Source organism: Peromyscus californicus, unplaced genomic scaffold (assembly GCF_007827085.1).
Source record: "Peromyscus californicus insignis strain IS unplaced genomic scaffold, ASM782708v3 Scaffold_10__1_contigs__length_136768540, whole genome shotgun sequence".
Lineage (NCBI taxonomy): Eukaryota > Metazoa > Chordata > Mammalia > Rodentia > Cricetidae > Peromyscus > Peromyscus californicus.
The window spans coordinates 68,223,637-68,251,356 of NW_026294391.1; the positions used below are offsets into that span (position 1 = coordinate 68,223,637).

Below are 27,720 nucleotides of genomic sequence, written 5' to 3' on the forward strand. Positions count from 1 at the left end.
GTCAATACTTTCTTTAGAGCTCCTATCAGTTCTGTGATTTTCGATTCTTTTTCTCCATTTATTTACCCAGTGTGGTGGTGGAGAATCTTAATGAGACAGGACAGTGTCTAACCTGGGGCTGTAATTTCTAGGTAATTAGTTCAAGAGGCAGGGGCAGCAGAAGAACATGATTTTTAGTTTGCTAAAGGGCCTGATTGTTTCCCTAATACATGCTTTGCCTTCTGGCATGCTCAGTTCTCTAGAATCTTTCCCTTAGTTGATACCAGTCCACTGGTAGTAATTAATTTCTGTCTTTTCTGTAAGGGCCTTTGAAGTTTATTCATTTCCCCAACTCCATTAAAGTATCAAGAGTGACATTTATTAACTATAGAGCATTATCTAGGCTTCTTTCATACGTGTTCCATATATAGTCACTAAATAAACATTCAATAACCTAACCATAATAGTATTTAATGTCAAAACATGATGTATTAAATGCGTGAATTACTGTGTAACTATATGCATTCAAGTTACTATTATAATGAAATTAAAATCTATAAAGTGTGTATTGGTCATCATATATGACCCAGATTCTATGATTGGGATTTTCTTTCATTATTTATTTTGACCCCTATAACTACATTAAAAGTTAACCATTGCCAGTCCCTTATTGTAGTGGATAGAATCAAAGCTCAAAGAAATTAATTAAATTGCCCATAATAATAGTTCATCAATGGAAATAGGAATTCTTTGACACAAAACTTAATAATAATTATACTATGTAATTCTGTACTAACCAATACAATATATTAACTAAAAATCTGTAAATTAAGGCATCATGGATTCAGGCTCCAGGAAAGGATATTTGAATTAGGAACATGAGATTTTAATTAACTATTTTATTTTGTGGTGGTAAGGAAAAAACACATCTTGAGCATTGTATATATGAGCATATTTTCAGAGTGGTGGCAAATGCCTGTCAAAACTCTGATTATAATTTGGGACAACAATTGTCACACTGTATAATGAATATGTATTTGTTTTGGCAAGTCATGTATCCACTAAAGTTACATGTAAAATTAAAAAAAAAAGAATATATTTCCAGGGGAAAACAGAATTATTGAACCTTCCATTGTTCTCTTCCTTGTCTATTGCCTTTTAAAGGAAAAGAGCGTGTTTTGAAGACAGGTAATAACAATCCCCTAAAAAATAATTCAGGCTGTTGAATGTTAAGTATGATGTTTATAGTGAGCTATAAACTAGAAAAAAGTTCTTACATCTCTGCTGCACAGGATTTAATTATGCAATTTGCTGTGACTCCAAGGCCAATGAGAGACCAGGTTTCACATAATATAGCAAGGGAAGCATATCAAGGAAAGCGGTAATGAGACTCAACAGAAATTCTGGTCCATACACCAGGCAAAGGTATAAAGGCATAGAATATCTAAGTCATTTACCATTTCTTTCTAGTGATAAATAATGGACATTCTTCCCTCTCTCTTTTACACACACACACCACCACCACCACCACCCCACCACCGCCACCACCATCATCACCACCACCACCAAGAGAACCTCATTTAGGAAAACTATGACTAATCTAGGATAAACTGTAATGATGGAAAAGAAAAGGGATTTATTTACTATAAATTTAACTTTGAGCCTGCTAGGCACTGGATACTGTTTTTAATACCATTTTATTGTCATGTAATCCATTTGGTGACCATGAATTAGCTTATTAACAGTAGTTAATGAAGTATTACAGTTATACAGGCTGACAATAAAATTGCATGAGCAGAGTGAGATGTTTAACTGTAAATTGTAAAACATGGTCAGAGATCTTAGCTACCTGTATCCTATAATTTATAGAATTAGAAGAAAATTCTTCCACAACATTTGGCATGACATGCACTACTATTAGAATGCACAGAAAGGGTTTATATGTGACCCCTACTTGCAGGTGTTATCATGTAATGTAGGTGTTTTAGTTGATTCAGAACCACTTTTTTTTGAGACAGGGTCTCACTATGTAGCCCTGGCTGACATGGAACTTGCTCTGTAAATGAAGCTGGCCCAAAACTCACAGAACCACTTTTTTTTTTTTTTAGTAGCCAATAATATAGCTTGTACCCAGCTATACCAATCTTGGGCATATACTCAAAGGATGCTCAATCATAGTACAAGGACACTTGCTCACTTATGCTTGTAGCAGCATTATTCATAATAGCCAGAACCTGGAAACAACCTATATGCTCCTCAACCAAAGAATGGATAAGGTAAATGTGGTACATTTACACAATGGAATATTACTCAGCTGTAAAAAAATCGAAACAAAACAATAACCTAATGAAGTTTGCAGGTAGATGGATGGAACTAGAAAAAATCATTCTGAGTGAGGTAACTCAGACCCAGAAAGACAAACATGATATGTATTCACTCATAAGTGGATGTTAGGAGTAAAGTACAGGATAACCAATCTACAATCCACAGCCCTAGAGAGGCTAGATCACAAAGAGGGCTTAAAAAGGGACACATGGATTTCTCTGGGAAAAGGAAATAGAAGAAATCTCCTGAGTAAACTGGGGACTGGGCTGGGGAGGATGTGGGGGATGGGAACTGGAAGGAATGGGTTGGGTGGGCTGGGTGGGGGAGGCGTTTGGGGTGGGAGATGTCTTGATGGGGGGAGGTATTTTGGGATTGGAAAGAAACCTGGTGCCAAGAAAACTCCCAGGAATCCACAAGGATGACCTTAGCTAAGACCCCTAGCAATAATGGAGAGGGTGCTTGAACTCGCCGTCTATTGTAATCAGATTGGTGACTACCCTAATGATCACCCAGAGAGCCTTTATCCAGTGATGGAAGCAGATGCAGAGATCCACAGCCAAGCACTGGGCCATGCTCCAGGAGTCCTCCTGAAGAGAAGGAGAAGGGATTGAACCAGCCAGTGGGGGGAGGAAAGAGAAGGAGCGGTCAAGGTTATGATGGGGGAACCCACAGAGATAGCTGACCTGAACTCGGGGGACCACAAGGACTCTGGACCAAGAGTTAGGAAGCCTGCATGGGACTGACTTGGGTCCTCTGCATGTGTGTGACAGTTGTGTAATTTGGTCTGTTTGTAAGGCTCCTAGCAGTGAGATCAGGACTTGTCCCTGGCGCCTAGCTGGCATTTGGGAACCTGTTCACCATACTGGATTACCTCACTCAGCCTTTTTGCAGGGGGAGGAGCTTGGTCCTACCTCAACTTGGTGTGCCATGCTTTGCTGACCATATAGGAAGTCTACCCCTTTCTAAATGGAGAGGGAGGGGGATTGGATGGGGAGGGGGTAGATGGAATTAGGGAGGAGGGAATGGGAGGAGAGGAGGGAGGGAAACTGTTCAGTATGTAGAACAAATGAAAACAATGTTAATAAAATAAAAATAAAGCTTTTTATCTAATTTGAATGGATTATGAGAAACATGGTTATACATTTTTCTTCCAATATGAAACTATGAAGATATTAGGATGTATTTAAATAACAAATTTTCCTATGAGAAAGAGGAAATTTTAAGAAATATAATATCAAGTGTAGCGATAATTGTTAGAGAAGAGATAGAGCAAGAACAGGGGATTAAAAAATATCAGAACCTCATATTTGAGTTATCACATATTACTATCACAGTTTACAGAGAACTACTGGCCTATATTCCAGGGATAACTAATCAGGACACAGTACACAAGTAATGAAGGGAGTTGTTCTTTTTAGGTAGCCTACCTAATACAAAGAACATGAACTTGCAAAATTTTATGTTGCCTGATAGATTTTAGGTATTTTATCCATATAGTTGATAAAATGAAAGGACTTCTTGCGTCCTTTTCCTTTCCCTTTATATTAATAGAGTGGTGGCAAGCTCAATCTTCTGAGGGTCTTGTGTGGATAATCCCAGCTTCAGTGAGTTCGTGATGTAACAGCAATGTCATGTCCAGAATCTTTTTTGTAGCATACTTTCATATCTTTTGACACTTCCATTTTATCTATCCACTCATCTACAGGTTTCCTGAACCTTGTAGGGATATAGAGGACCTATTTAGGGACAAGCATGCCACTGCCCTTTATCTGAAGCACTTTGACCATTTTGAATTTTTACAATACCTACTACTCACTTCAGGAAGAAAAATCTCTGATAATGCTGAGAGTAACACACACACACACACACACACACACACACACACACACACACACATACACACACATCCATGAGTACTTAGAAGGTATGAGTACTTAGAAGGCCCTTGAGAGCCCATGAACTTCCCAACTGTCACTTTTAACCACATTTCCAGGAACAGGCATGAATTGCTACCTGTTGATTAGAAAGTCATTGCTTTATCCCATGAAATTTGTGCCACTGTTGCTCTTATGGATGCATCTTGCTATGCCCATAATTATTATACTGTTTTTAAATTGTGTGTGTGTGTGTGTGTGTGTGTGTGTGTGTGTGCACATTCATGGGTGTCTGTGTGTGAGTGTAGGTGTGTGTGTACCACTGCACAATTTTGGAGGTCAGAGGACAGTGCTTGGGAATTGATTTTTTGTTCCTTCCTCCTTGTGGGACCCAGAGATCAAACTTGGATCTTTAGGCCTGGAAGCAGGTGCCCTGCCCGCCGAGCCATCTTGCTGGCCCTTGCATAGCTCCATTCTTAACCATGACTCTACTTAAAATTTAAAGAGCTCTTCTTTCATGGTATTTTGATTTTATGGTGATTATTCATGAGTGATTATATCATTGAGATGATCAGATACAGTATTAACAAGTCTCTATCTTTTGAATATATGTCCTGTTAGCCGAATATTTGCTCTTCAAGGATGTCGCATCCTAATCGCTAGAACCTGTTAATATAGTTTTACATGGCAACAAGTCTTTTTTCTGATGTAATTAATGTTATGAATTTTTAAGATTGAGAGATTAACATAGGTTATCCTAGTGGGTCTAATATAACCATAAAGGTCCTTATAAGACCAATATGGGAGGATCATTATGAACAGTAAAAAACAAGACAACCTTTATTCTTAACAGTTCTTATTTCCTGACTTTTACTTTGTAGATGAAGCAATGTTAGCCCATATTCACTATACCATATTGCTTCTAGTAATGGCCTTGGCCTCATCTTTGTCAATGTCACAGATCTATGCATTCTTTCATGTTTTCAAAGTAAGTTTCAGAATTACTCACAGTCAGTTTCACAAAGCAAAGTTAGCAAACACAAGAAAGCTCAGTGATTAAAGTCACTGTGTGTTCTTTCATGGGGCCCAGGTTTGATTCCTAGCACATATATGGTGACGCACATCCATCTTTGACTCCATTCCCAGGTGTCTGATGCCATCTTCTGGCCTCTGTGGGCAGCAGGTATGAATGTGGTGCACATATATACATGTAGCCAAAAGACCTATTCACACAAAATAAATAAAATAAAAAAATAAAAACTCACAAGTAAGTATTTTGATTCTTTTACAAAGTAATATTTTCTTATATATATTAGGTATGAAATATGTATTCAACTTAATTAAAACATTATATTTTAAGTTTTATTAATTATTAAATCACATAGATAAGTGGTTTTAATTCTTACTATTTAATCTCCTCCTTACAAGCTTGACATTAGCAGTGGAAAATATTTTCTGACATGTGACATGGTAAAATTTTGATTTGTTTTGCAAAGTGTGTGTGTGTGTGTGTGAATAAATATTTTAAAAAACTTTAAAATGATTGTAGCTTGTCTATGTAGATTTCTTTTAATCACTACAGACAAAAATTCATCTGCCTTCTTCCTTCAGTTATTCTCTTAGTTGATAATTAAACTCTATTTATTTTGAAACAGTTGTGAGGTGCTGTTTGCCTTTTTAAAGATATCATCTGAATGATGATACATTAGTGAAACACAACCATGTAAAGGACAGTACTATTTCACCTGAGAAAACATTTGATCTATAGACTCAGACATCGTGAATCAAACCGGGTTGTATTATTCACCTCCTTTTAAACCATCAATTATATTAGGCCTTTCTTTAAAACATGCTTACTAAAGGACATTTAGTTCATACTTTTCTGGATATGGCTGGCAAGTAGCTTGTGCTTAGAATGTACATATGTAGATTTCTTTTATATGTATAGCAAGTCAGGATTAAATATATGTGTTAGTCAAATATATTTTAAGAATTCTGGATATAGACTATTAAAGCTTCAGCTTAATTCTTGACCTTTCTCAAGGAGTAAAACCATAATTAGTTCAAACAAAAATATGGATATCTTAATTGAACAGTAATTGTTCTCACAATTTTGAAATGTCGGGTCTCATTATATTGTTCAGACTTGCCTGGAACTCCTGGGCTCAAGGGATCCTCCTCCTTCAACCTCTTTAGTACCATAGATACAGGCACAGAGAATTTCATAGGCTTCTTACCATTATCTGCTTCAAATTCTAGGAACAAGGATATCTGTCAGACAGTTTATAAAATATGATGGCATATGTAGAGATAACTGAAGGCTCCACTCACTTTTGAAATGAAACTTTTTTAAAGAGTTGTGATTGTGTCACTTTCAAAGATATTTGTATCTTTTTTTCTGAAATAGAAATATGTTTAAGAAAATATATTGTAAATTTTGTTGAATTTTTGTAAGTCAGCTTTGTTGTGTACATCATTGTGATGTCATCTCTCTGCCCTACTGGAGACTTCTTTGCATATCACTTGAAAAATCCTTTCTAAATTGCCATTTTGAAAAGACATATTTAAAATTCTTTGTGATATAAAAACAAAGAAGGCTACTCCAACCAAGCTAGTTTGATTGAAGGAAACAAATTATTACTGAGATATACCTTGCAGAGGTATCAAAGCCATGTATAATTTGATCTATACTAATACTCATATGTAGGCATGTAATACGTCTTACAAAATCACCTGCAAAGACTTTGTGAGGAAATTCATAGGATTAACTAAGTAGAAAGGTGTCACAAATGCCATTTTATTGATTCTGCTAAAATCTGTTATATGACTTTGGTGTTCCTCTTATGTAGTTTATTATTTTAATGTGTTAAGTTACTTTTCAACCTGAAGTATTTATAGACTGAAAATGAGAAACTACATAGTAATAAATAATATATGTAACTTAGTAAAATTTTACTTTACTAGATTATCTTTTATTTTGTTTATGTATGCTTTAAATATCATTGTTCATGATCTCTATGAAACCCAGCTGCTTGAAATTATTACTTGATTCTTTTCCATCTATTTTTCTGTGTGACAAGGGACTAGTCATTATTATTTTTCAGTTCTCTTTATCTATATAATGTTATTATCACTTTGCATATCTTCCTGATTAGTTGAAAAACTGAATTCAACTGTGATAATGTTTTCAAAACATCAATATAATATTTTTACTTCTTTCACTAGGCTATATGCTACTTGAGGATAGAAAATTGTATACTTCTGTATTATCTTAGTTTTTATTTCCTAAGTATGATGAGATGGTTCATCCCGAGCCAGCTACATGAAATGAAAACAATTAGGACCAACTCTTTGGGGACAGAGGTAGAAACATGTCAGTAGTTCAAGACCAGCTTGTCTAGTGAATTCCAGGTTAGGCAGGACTATATAGCCAAATCCAGTATCAGAAACCAAATGGTCTCAATATTTGCAAGAGTGTATACTTTCTGATCTGGGAGTAGGGAGAATGGTAAAAAGAGAAGTTGTGATGATTAATACTGATTGTCAAAGTGACAGGTTCTTTAATCACCTTGGAGAGAAGCTTCCAGGCATGTCCATGCCTATGAGGGATTATATAGATTAAGTTAGTCTTTGGATGATTATGTGTATTATATTAATTGAGGTAGGAAGAGCCACCCTAAGTGTGGGAGCCAACATTCCCTGGGCTAAGATCCCGGACAGCATCCAAAGAAAGCTAGCTGAGCACCAGCATTCATCATTCTTTTCTTCCTGACTGTGGATACTATGTTACCAGCTGCCTCAGGCTACTCCTTCCACAAAGACTTCTCCACCACAATGAACTATACATTTAAGCAACGATCCTAAATTAACCTTTTCTCTCTTAAGTTGCTTTTCTTGGGGTGTTTTGTCACAGCAATAAGACAAGTAGTTACTACAGGAGTATTTAGTCACGATCTAGAGGCATAGGAACAATACAGAAAAGTGTCAAGGAAATGGAGAGGAGGAAGATAATGATCTTGACATTTCCCAGGGGTGAGGGCTTTAGAATCCGTTTTTGAACCAAAGTTAGGATGACAGAGCATTCTGAACAGGAATAAAGAGCCCAGAGAAAGTACACATGCATTTATGTACTTTTCATGTTCTGAAGAGACGTTTAAGTTGCGATTATTGTGATATAAGTTAGATGCAGGGGGAACTTTTTAGAAAAGCTCCTGGAAAAATATTCTCAGAATAAATATTGGAATAAAAAGAAGCCTAGAGACTGGAACATAATTTAATGATTGGATAAATAATTTAAGAGGGAGAGGTAAAGAAATGAACATTTTTAGTGTTCCCAGTACCTTGTGCATAGTAAGGAGTCATTAAAAGTTTGTCTAATTGGATTGATTAAAGCTCTTCACTAGTGAAACATATTCATATTATTATTAAAATAAGGCTATATGTTTGTTCTCCAGTTTGATACTTCAGTACATTTTAAGAGTGGCAAATTCATGAATGGATGATTTTAAGTTCTCTAAGGGCAAGAAAACAACTCTATTTTTCAAGCAAAAGCATAGCATTTTTTGGGTACTTGCTTTTTTTGTTATTGAGGACAGTAGAGAATAGGTTGTGCTATTTAAAAAAATGTTATCATTTGAGTAAATGAAGTTATCACTTCAACTTAGCCTACTGAAGAGACTGGGAAACACATTTATATTCTTAATAGATTCTATTTTCACAACAATTTAGTTACCTTTGGTAATAATTATTTTTTAAAGCTCTCTGAAATTGACAGAAAATAATACACTCATATTGTATTGGAAGAAACTGATGTTTGAAAAAGTGAGAACACTAAAAGTGTTATCCTAAAAGGGATGACAGATGGTAAATCTTTTCGTCAGGAGTTGCCTTCATCTTCTGATTTTGATTCCTCAGACCTGGAAGTGGGTAGGGCTTTTGTTGTTGTTGTTGTTGTTTTTGTGTATTTGTGTTTTAACAAGCTACTCAAGTTATTCTTCAGCAGAGAGCAACTGAGAGTCATTAAATGTTCGTCAGCCAGCTTGGAGTATCAGAGAGGAAAGAAGTCAGGGAAAGGGCTAATCTAAAAAAGAAGTAAGTGTCTAAAAGGTTGTAATAGGATTGTGCAAGAGAATGTTGCACATCTTCTTGTTGCAGAGTCCAGGAAAGTTCTAAAGGCTTGCCCCGGTTCCCAGGCTCACAAACATCAAGCAGCAGTTTCATGGTGGTGATTATCAATGCAGCTGCTGGGTTCTGTTATTTTGTTTAATTGTAATTTGAGTCAAGCGTGAAGTACATGCCTAAAGACAAATGTATATATTTCAGCAAACATAAGATCCAAACCGGTAGGGTCGTCACTTGCTGTGTTCACTGTTTTATCTTAAGAACCTAGAAGCCTAGAAGCATGTCTGCAATACATACCTGAAAAAGCTTGTTGAATTCATTTGTCTGCAAGGACATTCTATATATAAACCTTCATTGTAGCTTTTCTGAAAATGGCAATGTATTATCATTATCTATGTTGATCCTATCATGCAATAGTGTAGCAAAACTTCTTTCTCTTAGCAGAAACAGTACTTGGCTGTAGGTGGAATTTTCCTGTCCTGACCGCGTGCTTCCAACTAACATGGAGACTTAAGATTACCTGTAAATGCTGAGCCAATAGTTCAGGCTTATTACTAACTAGCTCTTACCACTTAACCGAATTCTATTCATCTGTGTGCTGCCCCAAGGCTGGTGGCTTTTACCTCTATCCCATTTTGTGTGTCTTACTTGTTCTCCATCTGGCTGGCCACTCCTCTGACTCTGCCCTTCTTCCTCCAAGCATTCGCATAGTCTGGTTTTTCCACCAAACCTCCTCCTGCCCAGCTATAGGCCAGTCAGCTTTTTATTAGTCAATAAGAGTAATACATATTCATAGTGTACAAAAAGGTCGGTCCACAACTTCAGTCCACAAGCCTTTCCCTACATTTTCCTCCCTCCTCTGTCCTCAGTATCTGAGAAATACTATTTTCTGAAGTAAACTTTTTTCAAATTTCATGAGTAAAATCAAGTACTCAATTCTTTTTTTTTGTTCTTCCTATTTCATTTAAAGGGTGTCTTTTTTAAATCAAATAATTGCTTTAAGTATATTTCATACTAAGTACATTTCTCTAGAGTGGTCCACGACTAATGCATTTAGAATGAGTTGCTTCAATTGTTTGAAGTATTGAAAAATGGCAAAGTGACATCCAGAGGCTTATTATATTATCTTATCTTTCTATATTGGCAATGTGGGGTTTTTTTTTTGTTTTGTTTTTTTTTTTTTTTGTTTTTCGAGACAGGGTTTCTCTGCATAGCTTTGCGCCTTTCCTGGATCTCACTCTGTAGACCAGGCTGGCCTTGAACTCACAAAGATCCACCTGCCTCTGCCTCCTCTGCTGGGATTAAAGGTGTGCGTCACCACCACATGGCTGGAAATGTTTAAATTATGGAAAATTTCCTATTATTGTTGTTGTTGTTCTCTGTTAGAGTTAGGGGTGGAACCAAGGGCCTTGCAAGTGCTAAGTGTGTATCTTCTGAGCTACACTTTATCCCTATGTAGTAAAGTTTAAAAGAAAATTAAATCCAGAAACATTTTTAAGTTAAAGCAAGACACAATACTATCAGTGTGGGGTGGTAATCTGCTTAGCGCATCTAAACACTGTAAGAGATAACAGTAAGTAAAATTATTAAATATACGTAGAAAATATCTCCATATACTTTATTTTACTGGATTCTTGAAATGATACCTATTTTGTAGGTAAGAAAGTTGAGACTGAAGAAAATAAGTTGAGTTATGCAGGGCTACATAGCGGGTAAGAATTACATTCTATTTCTATAAAGTATATGTCTTCAAGTATGCCCCATAGAAAATGACTTTTGAGAGTTGTGGTGGAAGATTTCCTGTGTCCCGGCCTGCCAGTGGTCGGGACAAATCTCTCCCACTGATGTCCACCAAGTAAACACACAGAGCTTATATTAATTATAACTGCAGAGCCATGGCTCAAGCTTTTATCTAGCTAGCTCTATATCTTAAATTAGCCCGTAACTATTAATCTATGTATTGCCACATGTTCCATGGCTTTACCTGCGTCCCATTACATGTTGCTCCCTGGACGATGGGCTTGTATCTCTTCCTGCCTTCTTCCTGTCTTTCTCTTTGAATTTCCCGCCTGCTTCTAAGCTGCCTTGCCATAAGCCAAAGGGCTTTATTTGTCAACCAATCAGAGAACACATATTTGCAGTATACAGAAAAACATTTCCCCATCAGAGATTTTTACAAGATTTCTTCTCTTCTTTAAAAATGAGAAAAATTCCATGTTCGGTCCAGAAACAATGAATTCAAGAGATTTCCTTGTTAATCCAACCATTGGGAATCTCCCCTTCAGTTTATTGTTCTTTCTGTACTGGGTTTCCCTTTGTTACTCAGGTTAGGAACCTGTGCTCTTAGACCCTACCACTTAGGCCTCTGTGTAGCTGAGAATGAGGGCCAGTAGCTGGGACTTGAGGTATGCATCCACATGCTTAACTTCACAATGTTTCTCATCTATGCTTCTGTTTCTTTGCCAAGAAGGAGTAAAATTGTTTTGGTAGTATTTTCACATGGTGTAAAACGTAGATCCATTATAATCTGGTTGCATGGATTTTATAATGCACTCAGCCTTTGTGTCATATTACTTTAGTACTTATGCCAGAATCTTTCTAGTGGATGTATTCTATCTATAAGTTGCCAGTTTTATATTAACAAATCTTGTTTGGCTGCTGCATTGACTAGGTGTATTCTAAAATATGTGAATACTGAAAAATAGATTCTTAGGGTTTTATTACCCATGTGATCATTTCAGGTGACAGTAATGAATCTTGAAACTTAAAGTCATTATCAAAGTTTAGGATTTGCAAGTAAAACTATTCTGTGGCTCTGTAAATATAATGATAAAGGATATGATTTGGTTTTGCTAATGTAAAACAGAGGGTTATATTGAAGATAAAGATGTGACCTGAAATAACTAGATTGTTCCTTTAATGATTTTCTTACAAACTTTGAAAGAAAAAAATTACGTTATAAGACGTCTAGTTCTTAGATAAAAATTTTTGATCTACCTATGGTATAATAGCTTTTTAAGATTTATTTTATTCTGTTTTCATACAAAGTAATTTTTCTCATAATAATTTTGTAGAAGCCCTGTAACTTATTATGTTTGCTTCAGGCTAAAGAAAACACACACACACACACACACACACACACACACACACACACACACACCCTCATTCTAGAAGGTTAAGCATTTCAGTATGCCTTCCTGTTTTAGCTAGGGTTTCTATTGTTGTAACAAAATGCCACAGCCAAAAGCAATTTGAGGAGGAAAGGATTTATTTCAGGTCTCACCATGAGAGAAGTCAGGGCCAGAAATTGAGGCAGGAACCTGGAGGCAGGAAATGTTGCAGAGGCCATAGAAGAGTTCTGCTTAGTTGCTTTTTACTCATGGCTTTCTTTGTCTACTTTCTGATAGCAACAGGGATGGCACTGCCCACAGTGATCTGTGTCCTCCCATATCAATCATCAATTAAGAAATGTACCACAGTCTCTCACACTAGGCCAATCTTGTTGGGGCATTTTTTCAATTGATGTTCCCTCTTCCTAATTTATCTTGTATCAAGTTGACATAAAACTAGCAGGCACAATTGACTACTTGCCATCTTGACACACAAACAAATCACTGTTAAATCATAACCTTTCCTTTCTTTTTTTTTTTTATTTTGCAATACAGTTCAGTTCTACATATCAGCCATGGATTCCCTTGTTCTCACCCCTCCCGCCCCCCTCACCTTCCCCCCAGCCTACCCCCTAGTTCCCACCTCCTCCAGGGCAAAGCCTCCCCCGAGGACTGAGATCAACCTGGTAGACTCAGTCCAGGCAGGCCCAGTCCCCTCCTCCCAGGCTGAGCCAAGTGACCCTGCATAGGCCCCAGGTTTCAAACAGCCAACTCCTGCAATGAGCACAGGACCCGGTCCCACTGCCTGGATGCCTCCCAAACAGATCAAGCCAATCAACTGTCTCACCCATTCAGAGGGCCTGATCAGTTGGGGGTCCCTCAGCCATTGGTTCATAGTTCATGTGTTTCCATTCGTTTGGCTATTTGTCCTTGTGCTTTATCCAACCTTGTTCTCAACAATTCTCGCTCATATAAACCCTCCTCTTTCTCACTAATTGGACTCCCAGAGCTCCACCAGGGGCCTAGCCATGGATCTCTGCATCCAGATCCCTCAGTCGTTGGATGGGGTTTCTAGCACGGCAATTAGGGTGTTTGGCCATCCTATCATCAGAGTAGGTCAGTTCGGGCTGTCTCTCGACCATTGCCAGCAGTCTATTGTGGGGGTATCTTTGTGGATTTCTGTGGGCCTCTCTAGCACTTTGCTTCTTCCTATTCTCATGTGGTCTTCATTTACCATGGTCTCCTATTCCTTGTTCTCCCTCTCTGTTGTTGATCCAGCTGGGATCTCCCACTCCCCCAAGCTCTCTTTCCCTCGACCCTCGCCCTTCATTACCCCCACTCATGTCCAGGCTGTTCATGTAGATCTCTTCCATTTCTCTGTCATTGGGCGATCCCCATGTCTTTCTTGGGGTCCTGTTTTCCAGGTAGCCTCCCTGGTGATGTGAGTAGCAGTCCAGTCATCCTTGTTTCACATCTAGTATCCTGCTATGAGTGAGTACATACCATGTTTGTCTTTCTGAGTCTGGGTTACCTCACTCAGGATGATTTTTTCTAGATCTATCCATTTGCCTGCAAACCTCATGATGTCCCTTTCCTTTCTTGTTATCCCTAAGATTTCATTTTAATATTAATAGCACAATGTAAAACACCTTTCAAATTTTAAAATTCCCAACATTTAAAAATTCAAACACTTTACAAGTTCATTCTCTTTAAAACATCCAGTCTCTAAAATATCCAAACTCTCTAAAATATCCAAAATCTCTCTGAAACTCCCATGTCACTTTAAAGTTCACAATCTCCCAACTGTGGGTTCCTACAAAATAAAATTTAAGTTACACAACTTCTCATTCTGAGCGAAGAACTGGAGTACAGTTATAATCAAATCAAAGTAAAACCAAATTTAAAAAGTGTAAAATGTCCAGCGCTTGGCATCTGGGATCCACTCCCAATCCTCTGGGCTTCAAAGGGCTCAATTTCTCCAGTTACATCTTTCTCAGTACACACAGCTTGTCTATTAGGCTCAGGATAGCTCTGCTTTTCACCTACGGCCTGGTACTGTCATCTCCAAAATGCTGGCAACTCCTGCTGCAACTGTGCCATACTTTCACCTATAGTCTCTCCCAAGCTCTGTTCAGGGACTCTGCCTCTGCCACCTGGTGCCGAGTCTTAGCTCCTCTTTATGACCCCTTCAATTCTGGACCTTCTGCTTCAGTTGAGGGTGTACCTTCACCAATGGCCTCCATTTATGGACTGATGCCCTGCTGCACAGTGCCAAGCCTCACTTTCTCCCTGTGACCACTCCATCCTTCAAAACCATTTCCGCCTAGGTTACTCTTACGTATTACCAAGTTTGGCTGCCAGCATGAGATGGAGCCTTGGCCTCCCTAGACTACAGCTTCTGTGTGCTGACCCTCAGGAAACACTCTCAAGATATAAGACCCTCAATTATTCTAGTCTGTTATTAATCATTGCTACTTTCTCAATTCTAGTTAAGCAGCTTCGATGTCCCAGTAAAGGTTTCACATCTGTAGTTTTAGTCTCTTTTTAATCCCAGCTGATCATTCATTCCCAGCTGACCAGAATCAGATTCTTAAATCAAATTATCACTCAGACTGTCTGCTAGAGTCTTTACATCCCTCTGAGATCTTATAAGCCAGACCTCCATCCTCTGGACAGCTCTCATTGTTATCTTCTAAGTTCTCACAATAAGTTCTGAACACTCAATTGCTTTTCTATCCCAAATTTTCAAAGTCCTTCCACAATCTTTCCCAAAACATAGTTAGGTCTGTCAGAGGAACAGCCATCGACTTGATACAAAAATTTGCCTTAGTTAAGGTTTCTTTTATTTTACTGTCCAACTCTGAAGTCATATTTCATCACTGAAGGAAGCCATGGCAGGAACTCAAGAGCAGGAATCTGAAGGTGGGAATAGAAGCAAGGGCCATGGAGGAGTGCTGCTTATGGGCTTGCTCCTCATGGCTTGCTCAGTCTGCTTTCTTATGGCACCCAGTACCACTAACCCAGGGGTGACACTACTCAGAATGATCTTGGCCACCCATAACAATCACCAATTAAGAAAATGCACCATAGGCATATCTTCAGGACAATCCACTGTGGTCATTTTCTCAATTTAGGTTTCCACTCCCAGAATTACTTCAGTGTCAAGTTGGCATAAAACTAGGTAGGGCACTTTCTTAGTCTTTTTCAATTTTGGTAAAGACATTTATGATAAAAAGATTGTTCTCTTAGCCAGGACACTTCCTTTTATGATAAAAGATCATCCTCTTTTATACTAGATCTGAATATGTAATCATGCTTTTTTGCTTACAAATAGGAACTTTAAGAAAATTTAGAGTACTTTTGTTGGGTTGTGATAGTATGATTTCTTATCTGTATCTTCATGTGGGTTGGTATTTATAAAATTCCTGGTCCATCAGTGTATTTGTATAAAATTTTGAACTGATATCAGGAAATGTATTGTAAAAATGCCTCTTTTATTATCATCGCATGATCATTAAAACTGACAAAATTGCTTGTGTTAAGAATTGAAAATCAGGGTTCATGAATTATATTGTCAATTTCATCATAAACTTCCTATTTGACTGTTAACATCCAACTTCATACCGATTGTTCTTGAATTTACCTTCTGTAAAATGTAATAATATTTAACTACCTCATACAGGGTGTTATGAAGCTTAACTTTCCATTTTTGAGAGTCTCAAATATAAAGGACCATAATGATTATTAGCATTACTCTTCTGACTGACATATTTGTGGCCAGTTTTAACATAGCATGTATAAATAGATGAGAGAGGTACAGTTACTTCTTTTCTGTAGCATGCAGTTACATCATTTTGTGTGCCTTGTTTCTCCTATTTCCCAAGAGAGAAATTCCAGGTGCTTGCTCTTATAGGTGTGTGAGTGTCATATAAAGATGAGGAGATTTGTTTATTTTTGATTTTTCATTAAACAACTAAGATTGGGAAAATAAATTTTGGATGAAAGATTCCCTGATATGCCCTTGGATAAAGGACAACTTTCACAACGTATATAAATACAGATAGTAAACTTGATGATCTCATCTAGTCTACCAGAAAGACAAATCTTTATGCCAAGTGTTTTCTTCTTGGATTGCACTCTTTTTAAATGAAAGGGTTCAACCAAAATGGATTTTGCTATATAATCATCTGGAATGTTGTTAAATTAAGGCAAAAATAAAACTTATTTTCAAACATCTGGCTTCCTGTGATCTAGTGTATCTATCATAGGCAGATTTATGTTGCTCAGAATGTTCTTACTGTTCGTACTCCACCACTCCAGAAAACCCATGCATAATTTCCATACCTGTGCAGATTACACAGGCATTCTAAAAGTTTCAACACTGAATGTGTTTTTTTTTTCTTTCTCTTTTCTACCTGAATGTGTGGCAGGAAGCTTGAGGGAAGTGACAGGCACTCTACTCCTTGGGTATCATAGAGTGCCAGCGCAATACTTTAGGCTATTATTTCAAAATCCAATTTATTCAAACTTTGGCCTCTGAGAGAAGGATACAAGAATACAAGAATGGTACAGTATACAAGAATGATAGAATGATAATAAATTTTCATTAAGGAAAAGACTTGCTATTTATAAATGGATATTCAGAAGATGATCACAGCATTCACAACCTATTGTGTGATTTAGCTTTGTGCTTATGAAGAAGAAAAGGAAAAAAAAGGAAGTTGACAGTGTTTGATCCAAATGTTATTGTGACATAAGGAAATAAACTTAATACATACCAGAAGTATGCTTCACTAAAATTGTGACATGAATTTAATAAATCCCTTTTGAACCCACACAATTGTTCCCATGGTAAGTAGTATAGCTTAGTGGAGAACACTGCACAGAGCCATCCAAAATTTTACTGAGTGGGGCAATACAACCTTTAAAGTTGCTAGTTTTATTTTTCTTCACAATATTAGTTCATCATGAACATGAAAACTCTAAAAATGTCAATTTTGTTAAAATTCATGAATGCTATTAATATCTTAAAATCATTTGTATAATGTATATATGTGATATCTCTGAGTTTATATATGTATGTAGGTGTGTGTATGCACATTTGAGTGTTAAGTACTGGTGTGTGCATGCAATGGTACATGTATGGAGCTCAGAAGATAACCTCTGGGGCGAGTCCTTGCTTGTTTGAGACAGTATATCTTTGTTGTTTTCAGCTGCGTGCACCAGACAATTTGGCTTCTGAGTTTCCAAGGAGTCTTCTATTTGTCTCCTGTTTTGCCATAGGAATGCTGGCATTACAGATGCATACTCCTGTGCCCAAGTTTGTGTGGGTCCTGAGGATTTGAAGTCAGGTCCCTGTACTTGGATGGTGGATGCTTTACCCAACGAGCCATCTCTCTAGCCCTCCATTAACATTTTTCTTGAATCCCGTGTTATGCAATACTTATAAAAGCTATTTTGTATTAAAACGCCTGAACTTTAACCACATCCCCCAAAGCCAGAGTGTGTGTTCATGTAAAAGATGAAGGACAACTGAAGGCATTTAACCTTAGGAATGCTGTATACCTTCTTTAAGATAGGATCTGTTATTGGCCTGTAGCTCAGCAATTAAGTTAGAGTGACTGACCAGTGAACCATGGAGATCATGGTCTCTCTCTCTCTCTCTCTCTCTCTCTCTCTCTCTCTCTCTCTCTCTCTCTCTCTCTCTCCCTCCCTAGTGCTGGAATAAATGACAAGTGTGGTACCACTATGCCTGGCATTTCTACATGGGTCCTGGGCTTGATTTCAGATTCTTACACTTGCAAAGCAGGGACCTTACTGATAGAGCCATTAAAAATTTTGAATGCTTGGACTTTTCTATTAAGACATATATGTTACCTTTAAGTACAATTTGTACATTTCTTTTTTAACCAGTGATATTTTAATATGAAAAAAATCTCAAAAATCAAAAGAATATATTACTAGTAGATTCATTATTGTTCTCCTAAAGATCTGGGTTCTGTAAACATCTAACAATTCATTGGTTAAAAGTATATTAAAGAAAGATAAGAAATCCTGACATCAGCTCAAAAGTTTTTTTCCTGACTTAATTAACAAAGCTTGAATGGTTACTAGTTTTCCACCTGCAATCAAGTGTAATAAACTTTCACTGCAGAAGTCAAATTCTAGGAGAAAAAAGTTGGAAGCTCACACTTACACCATAAAACCTTGTTTATTGCAACCATCAGTCTTCTAAGATATGCCCCACAATGGGATTTGGTAAAGCCATTACAAGGTGCCGTATGAGTTCCATTTGCCTACAGTAAATAGAATGTCAGAAGTGTCAGGGGGAAATAAATATCGGGCTGGTTAAAAGGGAGCAGAGATGGCTCAAAGCATCATTGAGAGGATTGATTTATCTGGCGTGCTGTAATGACTACAGATGTGGATCTGTTATTCTAGATGAGCAATGAATTAGATGAGCTGATAACCCAGGGCCAGAGAGGCCTGGTTTTAATTACTGATGAGGAATTTATTTGTGAAGCACTGTGATTTACTGAGGGTTTGTTCTGTTATTGACAGGTGACCTTGGAGCTTTCCTCTTCTGATGAATCCCTAAAAAGGAGCTTTCAAAAGAAATAATCAAACAAAAAGTATTTTATCTTTTCTTAGAATACAATGAAGTCATTTGAGAGACATTGTTGAAGTTGAAGCTACATTCTTGCGCACATAAAAAGTGTGCTTCTCTGGTTGTTTTCTGCCTACAAATTACTGCTGATTTGTACTCCTAAGTATAGGTTATATTTTCCCTCTTAAGCAAGTCTTAATTCTCTGACTAGATGTGTCATTTATTAGTTTCCTTCCGTGAACAGTATGAAGTGTTGAGGCAGAACTGGATGGAAACTTGGGCTGTCTAACATTGCTGCTTCATTAAGTTGTAGCTAATTCGGGGAATATGAATTGGGAGTCATAGGGGACTTTATGGCGCAGACACAGTTCTGATGATGACTAGCCTTTTCTCGTTTTTATGAATGATATAGAGCATTTAAATGAAAGAACACAGTATCAAAAGAACAGCTTTCATTTGCATTCATTTATATTTATTGTGTAACTCCTTTTTCTTAAGTTCAGCAATTTGTCTCAAGTTAACAAAATGATAATTTTGGATATTTGCAATTCTATTACTATAGCTTTTATCTTGGCTGAGTAGAGTTGGTAAGGCCAGTCCTTGAATTTTTAAAAACTAAAACTAGACTTTCATTGCAACATAAATTCAAAAGAGAATTTCCAGTTGACACTTATTTTATTTCAATTGGTTGTTGACACAAGTGATTCAGACTTCTATGGGAACCTCACTAACTTCTGTGTGTATACCCTGTTAAGAGTTGATGGCAGACTGGACTGAATCTACCAAGTTGAACTCAATCCTCAGGGGAGTCTTTGCCATGGAGGAGATGGGAATGGGGGGTGGGATGGGAGAAAGACGGGGGGGGGGGCGGCGCGGGAGGGGGAAGAACAAGGGAATCCGTGGCTGATATGTAAAATTAAATTAAATTATAAAACAAAATTAAAAAAAGAGTTGATGGCAGAAAACATTGACCCTGTTCAGTTTATAGACACAGTTTATGTTTACAAGTTATTAAAAAGACAATAAAATAAGAAAACATCTGGACTTCAAAAGTACTGAAAAAATATTTGATTGCATTGGATGATGTTAATGTGCACTGATTTGCTGTATATTTATTTGGCAAAAGTCAGGGTTCCAGTCAGTTTTGAGATGGTTACAGATTTCCTTTTGCAATTTTTATACCTTCTTGCAATTCTTTCTTATTTTTGTTTTTATTTTGGAAGAGCTAAAAGGCAATGACTCTTCACTTTCTTTGTGAGGACTGTAATGTTTTCTGCAAAATTATACAAGTCAAAATGCTAAAATCTATAAAAACATGTATGAGAAAGCATTTTTTCCATTTTTATTCATATAGTAGTTGATTATTGTATCTGTAGTATTATTAACTTGTATCATGAGTGGTCTGAACTGAGAAAATAATTTAACAAATATGTGTATTTCATTATGAATTTAAAATTTAATTATCTTAAATAATAGTATTTCAATATGTACCTAATAAATATCTTATAAGCTATGGTATTTTTGATGCATCAAACTAGTTGATTTATTTTTTTTAAATTGGAGTTTTAAGTTGGAGCTTAATGGTCATCAGATAATAGGAATTATTTGCTTTTTATGGTTTTATACTTTTAGTGAGGAAATGTTCTTTTCCTTTCTCATATTTTTCCTATTGGTTTAAAAATATAAGCTATATATAGATTCTTACTGACCCTGGATAGGTTAAGTTCCAATAAAAAACTGTTAATTATGTTTTTAATTCATAGAACACTGTAATCAATCACAGTTCTAAGATCTGTATTTTGCTAATCTTAATCCCATTCCTTGATAGATCATGGGTAAAATTAATTTTCATATCAAAACTTTTACTTAGCAGACCCACAACTAGTACCTCTGTTAAGGCTTATTCACTTTACATACATCCTTTTAAACACTCGGTCCAATCTAACAATATTTTGCTTCCATCACTGATTCTTAAAGAAATTAAAAAGAAAATTTAGTATAGACAGGTATAATCTAATGCTTGCAACTGACTTGATGCCTTTTTCCAAAAAAGTTAGTAATAGTCTTATACACATCAATTCTCTTTCCTGTATTGAGACAAAGGAACCAAAATGAAGCATTTCATGCTTGCCACACATGCATGAGAACCTGTGTTTGAACCATAGCACATACATAAAATCCAGGAAAAATAGTGCATTGTGCTTCAAATAATGGAGTGTGGGGGAGATGAGAATGACCCTGGAGCTCCCTGACAAACTATTCTTGACAAATTGGTGAGCTCCAGATTCAAAGAGAAACCCTGTCTCAAAAACAGAGATGGAAAGAAATAGAGGGAATTATCTGGTGTTGATGCCTGGCTTCCATAAACGTGCGCGCGCGCACACACACACACACACACACACACACACACACACACACACACACACACACACAGTGAGTCTTTCTTTGTTCTGCCAACTTACTCTCAAATAATGACACTGAGACTTATTACTTGTGAAAACTTAGCCTTAGCTTAGACTTGTTCCTAACTAGTACTTATAACTTAAATTAACCCATATCTTTAAAAAAATTTTATTCATTTTATATACCAACCACAGATCCCCCTCTCATCCCTCCTCTTGCTCCCCCCAACTTTCCCCCAACTCTCATCCCCTCCTCCAACACGGTAAGTTCTCCCATGGGGGGACAGCTAATCCTGGTATATTCAGTTGCGGCAGGACCAAGCCCCTCCCCTCTTTATCAGGGGTGAGCAAGGTATCCAACCATAGGTAATGATTCAGAAAGCCAACTCATGCACCAGGGATAGATATTGATCCCACTGCCAGGGCCCCTCAAACAGACCAAGCTACACAACTGTCTCTCATATGCAGAGGGCCTAGTCCAGTCCCATGCAGGTTACATAGCTGTAGGTCTAAAGTTTCTGAGTTCCCTTGAGCTTGGTTCATTTATCTCTGTAGATTTCCCCATCATGATCTTGACCCCCCTTGCTCATGTAATCCCTCTTCCCTCTCTTCAACTGGACTCCCAGAGCTCGGCCTGGTGCATGGTTGTGGATCTCTACATCTGCTTCCATCAATTATTGGATGAAGGCTCTATGATGACAATTAGGGTATTCACCAATCAGGTTACCAGGGTAGGCCAGTTCAGGCACCCTCACCACAGTTGCTAGTAGTCTAATATGGGGTCATCCTTGTGGATCCTGGGAATTTCCCTAGTACCAGGTTTCTCCCTTATTCCATGATGTCTACCTCTATCAAGATATCTCTTTCATTGCTCTTCCACTCTGACCCTGTTCCAGCGCTACCATCCTGTTCCCTCATGTTCTCATCCCCCATGTCCTACCCTCTATTGACTCCCATCCCTAGTTTATGCATCAGGATCTCCTCTGTTTCCCCCTTCCCAAGGCAGTCCATGTGTCCCTCTTAGGGCCCTCCTTGTTTCTTAGCTTCCCTGGAGCTGTGGGTTATTGTCTGATTATTTCTTGCTTTGCATCTTGTACCCACTTATGAGGAGTACATACCATGTTTGTCTTTCTGAGTCTGGATTACCTCACTCAGGATGATATTTTCTAGTTCCATCCATTTGCCTGCAAATTTCATAATGTCTTTTTTTTAACTGCTGAGTAGTACTCCATTGTATATGTGCCACATTTTCTTTATCCATTCTATGGTTGAGGGGCATCTAGGTTGTTGCTAGGTTCTGGCTATTATGAATAATGCTGCTATGAACATAGTTGAGCAGATGTCCTTGTGGTATGCTTGAGCATCCCTTGTATATATGTCCAAGAGTTTTGTCATTGGATCTTGACATAGATTGATTCCCAATTTTTGGAGAAACCAACCCATATCTTTTAATCTACATTCTTTTATGTGGCTTGGTTACTTTTATTCTGTACTGCCCATTCTGCTTCCTCTGCTTCTGACTGTCTACTCCACCTTTCTTCTTCCTCAAGTCCTCTCTGTCCCTGGAAGGCCCCCCTAACCTCTTCCTGCATAGCTATTAGCTAGCCAGCTTTTTATTACACCAATCACAGCAATCACATACTGTACAAATATCCCACAACACACACACACACACACACACATACACACACACACACATGCAAACACACATGTACTCACACACCCAATGTGCACAAGTGTGAAAAACTACACATATGTACATCACACATGGAATAAGTAAACACAATTTATAAAAAGGAATAAAGAAGATAACACTTAAGAAAATGTCTACAATATAATATTTAATAAATAGATTTTATTTATAGAAACTACTTATATAGATAGAAGCATTTTACAATAACACGTTTGCTCATATGAATTTTAGTATTTTAAAATACATTTAATTATTAATTAATACATAAACACATGAACAGCTGCATGGTGAGGAACAGTTACTGAATTAATGTGCCTACATAATGGGAGAAAATATTTGCAAAGTATACATCTAAAATGTGGTTGATAGTCCAAATGTATAAGGAACTGCAAAATTCAATAGCAAATAATAATAATAATTATCACCCAAGGAGAAAAATGGACAATAGGCTTTAATCAATGTTTCTCCAAAGAAGATATACAAATGTCCAAGAGGTGTGTTGAAACAATGTTCTTTCAATATTACTACTTCAAATCAAGCCAAATACCTCATCCTACTAAGAGTGGCTACTATAAATAAAGACTAGTGACAGGTTTCGGTGTGTGGATAGAAAGGAAACCCTGACCACTCTGAGTGGGAATTCAAATTAGCACAGCCATTATAGAGAACAGTGTGGAGGTTTCTCAAGCATTGAAATTAGATCTAGTGTGTGTTCCAGTAATACTAATGATGGGTATTCATCAAAATGAAATGAAATCTGTAGGCTAAAGAGACCCTTGCATTGCAAAGTTTATTACAGCATACATTTAACAGTCATATTTTGAATGTTTTTTTAAAAAATATTTTAATAATTATTTTTTTAATTATATGATTCCTGTCCCAAAGTTCTTCCAGATCCTTTCCCCTCCTTATCTACCCCACTTTAAGTTCTTTCTAAAAAAAAAAGCAACAAAACAAATATACAACAAGATCCTCCAAAACCTAAAAAATGAAATAAAACAACATGTTGTAAATAAAAATAAAAAACTCTCTAGAAAACTCTCTATAAAACCATTCAGAAGTAACTTCTTACTTCCATGAAATAAAATATAGTGAAGTTCAGACATTATACTTAACCATAAACACATTCATTCAAATTCAGTTGATTATAATGTCATATTCTCTTTCTTTTCTTTTGCATAAAAGTTGTTTGTTAAGACCAAACATTAGAAACAAAACTCAAAATATTCATTACTTTTCTTAGGGTCTCAGTAGAGTTGAAGGCTTATTTAATTCTAGACATTATCTTGGCTTCTCTAAAATCATGTTCGTGATTTCTCTTTCCTGTTTCATCTGACAAATAATAATTTTATATACTTATGAGTTAAAATGTGTATATGTGTGTGTATTGAAGCTTCAATCAAGTTATAACCGTACTAAATTATGTTTGCAATAAGAATGAGAATTCTATTATTTTATTACTATTGAAACACACACTACACTATTGTAACCTCAGTTGCTTTAGTTTCTTTTGAGAAAGCTTATTCAAAAATATTGTGTAAATGGGGTATATTTGGAAGCAGGTCATTACTATACTTTTCATTGAGAATAATTATTCTTACACTGGCTACGCACATTTCATTGAATTAAAATTTTATGTAGATTCTTACTGTGTGTATAAGATTAAACATTATTGAAATCATATTTTTTCAGGCCAAATTCACAAGGTTCACATTGAAGGGCTTAGTGGTTGAACAGAAGATGAACACATCCTTTATCTACTTAAAGTAGTGGGAAATACAATCTTTTAACATATTTTTCATATTTTATGACATGGAGTTTGATTTTTTTAAGTCATTGACAGTCTAAAAACATGCTGTAAAAGACTTGCTGTAACTTATGGTGATGCCAGTATATAAGGGTCTTCAGAGAAGTTAAAATAATTTCTCTTCCCCCTTCTCTTATTTATACTTTTGTCACAGCACTTTCTAGAGTAGACAGAATCACATTTTCTCTTATTTAAGATTTTTCCTCTCCACACTTGGAGGAAAATAAGTTGACGAGTCTGATGTACATCTCTAGAATACCTGGGTCTGATGAAGACTGTAATTAAATCTCAGGAATTCTATCATTCATCAGTTATTTCATCAATTTTTTATAATGTTTAATCTAGAATGGACTAATTTCATTAATAATCTCCCTGGAAAGGATTGGTTAAGCAAAGTCAAAAGAGTAAGATTGAAATGGGTATTATTTTTAAAAGACAGTGCAAGAGATAATTCATTTCCATGGCCATAGCTAGCCATATACAATTAATGGGTGTGCTATATTAGATTACAAAAGCATACTAGTATTTTTATAAGATTGATATTCTTTTTTTAATAGATAATATATACAGGTATTAAGAAAAAAGAGTAAGCAGACCACGCCACAAAAATGAAGTGTTTCCACTTACTTCTGCTGCCATTCTCTCTGCCTCATTTGATTAGAATTAGATTTGATTATTGGTTGTATAACTTCAGTTCTGAGCATTTGCTCTTTATATTAACTGAATAACATGGTAAGTGATTGATGAAGGTGCAGTCACAATTGTTATGTTCTTATGTCTGTGAGAACTGGTAAAGAAAGTTCTATTTTCAATACATGACAAAAGGGAAAGGCAAGAACCTAATTCTTACAAAAAGACCATTTCCATATATTAGGTAGATGCCAAATGCTTATTGTAAATATCTCAATACTGATAATTACAAATAATGCTTCTGGCCAGGCGGTGGTGGCACACCCCTTTAATCCCAGCACTTGGGAGGCAGAGGCAGGCAGATCTCTGTGAGTTCGAGGCCAGCCTGGGCTACAGAGTGAGATCCAGGACAGACATCAAAACTACACAGAGAAACCCTGTCTCGAAAAAACAAACAAACAAAAATTAATAATTTCTGTTTAGAAACTTCACTAGCACTTAGTTTTTAGATATCACTATATATGTACATGCATTCTATAATTATTTGCAATTTTTAGCTCCTGGAAAAGGGAAGTTCTGTTTTCCCCTGTAGACTGTCACTGGGTGTATCAACCACACTTCAGGGCAGGCCTCATGTCCAGGAGTAGTTAGCCAACAGAAAATGACTCCATGTTTTTTTTAAAATGTATTTATTTTTATTTTATGTACATTGGTGTTTTGCCTGCATGTATGTCTGTGTGAGGATGCCAGATCCCCTGGCACTGAAGTTACAGACAATTGTGAGTTACTATGTGGGTGCTGGGAATTGAACTCAGGACCGCTGGAAAAGCAGCCAGTGGTCTTAACTGCTGAGCCATCTCTCCAGCCCTTGACTCCATGTTTTAATTGTGTTCCTTTTGTTTTGTTTTGGGTGTGTTTTGTCTTTTTTTTTTTTGTGTGTGTGTGTGTGTTTGTGTGTTTGTGTTATTTTTTGAGAGAGAGAAATAGCATGAAGTAGATGTGTAGGGAGGTGGAGAGGAGTTGAATGAGGGGAAAGAATATGATCAGTATATATTATATAAAAACAAAAGCCCCTATAACTAATGAATATATTTCTTGTGTTTTTTAAATGACTATGTATGATTATATACTTACGACAACTCTAAATTAAACATACTAGTTTAGCAGTAAGATAGTTTTTGTAAGTAGTAGGAAAAAACTTTTACTAGAATAACACATTTAAATGTGTTGTTCATTATGAATTTGATTCATAATTGGATTAGTATATAAGGAAAGATTATGACCAATTATTTTTGCATGGAGATAACCATGTCATGAGATAATATAAACAGATACCAAAGATTCTAACTTTGGGATGAAGGTAAATGGTTTTCTGATTGTTGGTGGTTTTATTTATGATAGTATTGATTGGAATGAATGCTGGCTTGAACATATACTGCTGCAAAGGCTTTTCAAAATTATTTCAAAAAACTGAAATGACTGAAAAGAGACAGACATAGCAATAGATATAAAGAGTGTAAAGTAACAAGAGGAAAATAAATATACAGGAACTATTAAATTCATCATAGTTTTAAAATGCAAGATTTTGCCTTTGAATAATTCAACATTGAAAGAAACAAAAGAGGAGTAGAACGAGCAAAGTGGTACCAATTAAATAAAGATAACAACTGAAATGTCATATCATGTATTATAAATATCCTGTTTGACACAATGATTTATAAATTACTCTGTCTCTTTCTACTTTTATTCTAATATCAGAATCAGAATATATACAATAAAATGATTATCTACTAGAGGAATAATGACTACGCTGTAAATATACTACCAAGAAGGAAAATATTATATTTTCTATTATATGTGGAGCTTCGTTTTAAAAACCTATGTGTGTGTGTAGGTTATAAAACAAGAAAGGGGGTCAGAAGAGAGGAGGGAAGGATCTCAAGGGGGATGAGAAGTAGGGAGCACAAGTGGATATGTGTGATAAGAAAGCAGAAGGGAAAGACAAACTGGTGGAAGAAGGAATCTGCTGGAGAAGACTTGGAGACTCAGAAGGCAGTGGGGAGAAATAAAAGAGAACCAAGTACAACGACACGTAACTGTGAAAATTCCAGGGTGAAATTCATGAATTTGTGTACTAACCCCCCCAAAAAAGGAATAAGAAAAAAGAGATTT

General features: G+C 36.5%; 1 protein-coding gene across 1 annotated transcript in view; it reads left to right on the forward strand.

Moving 5' to 3' along the window:
• The window catches only part of Dach2 (dachshund family transcription factor 2), a 511,265-nt gene that overhangs the window by 24,661 nt on the left and 458,884 nt on the right, over positions 1-27,720 (forward strand). The window lies entirely within an intron of this gene.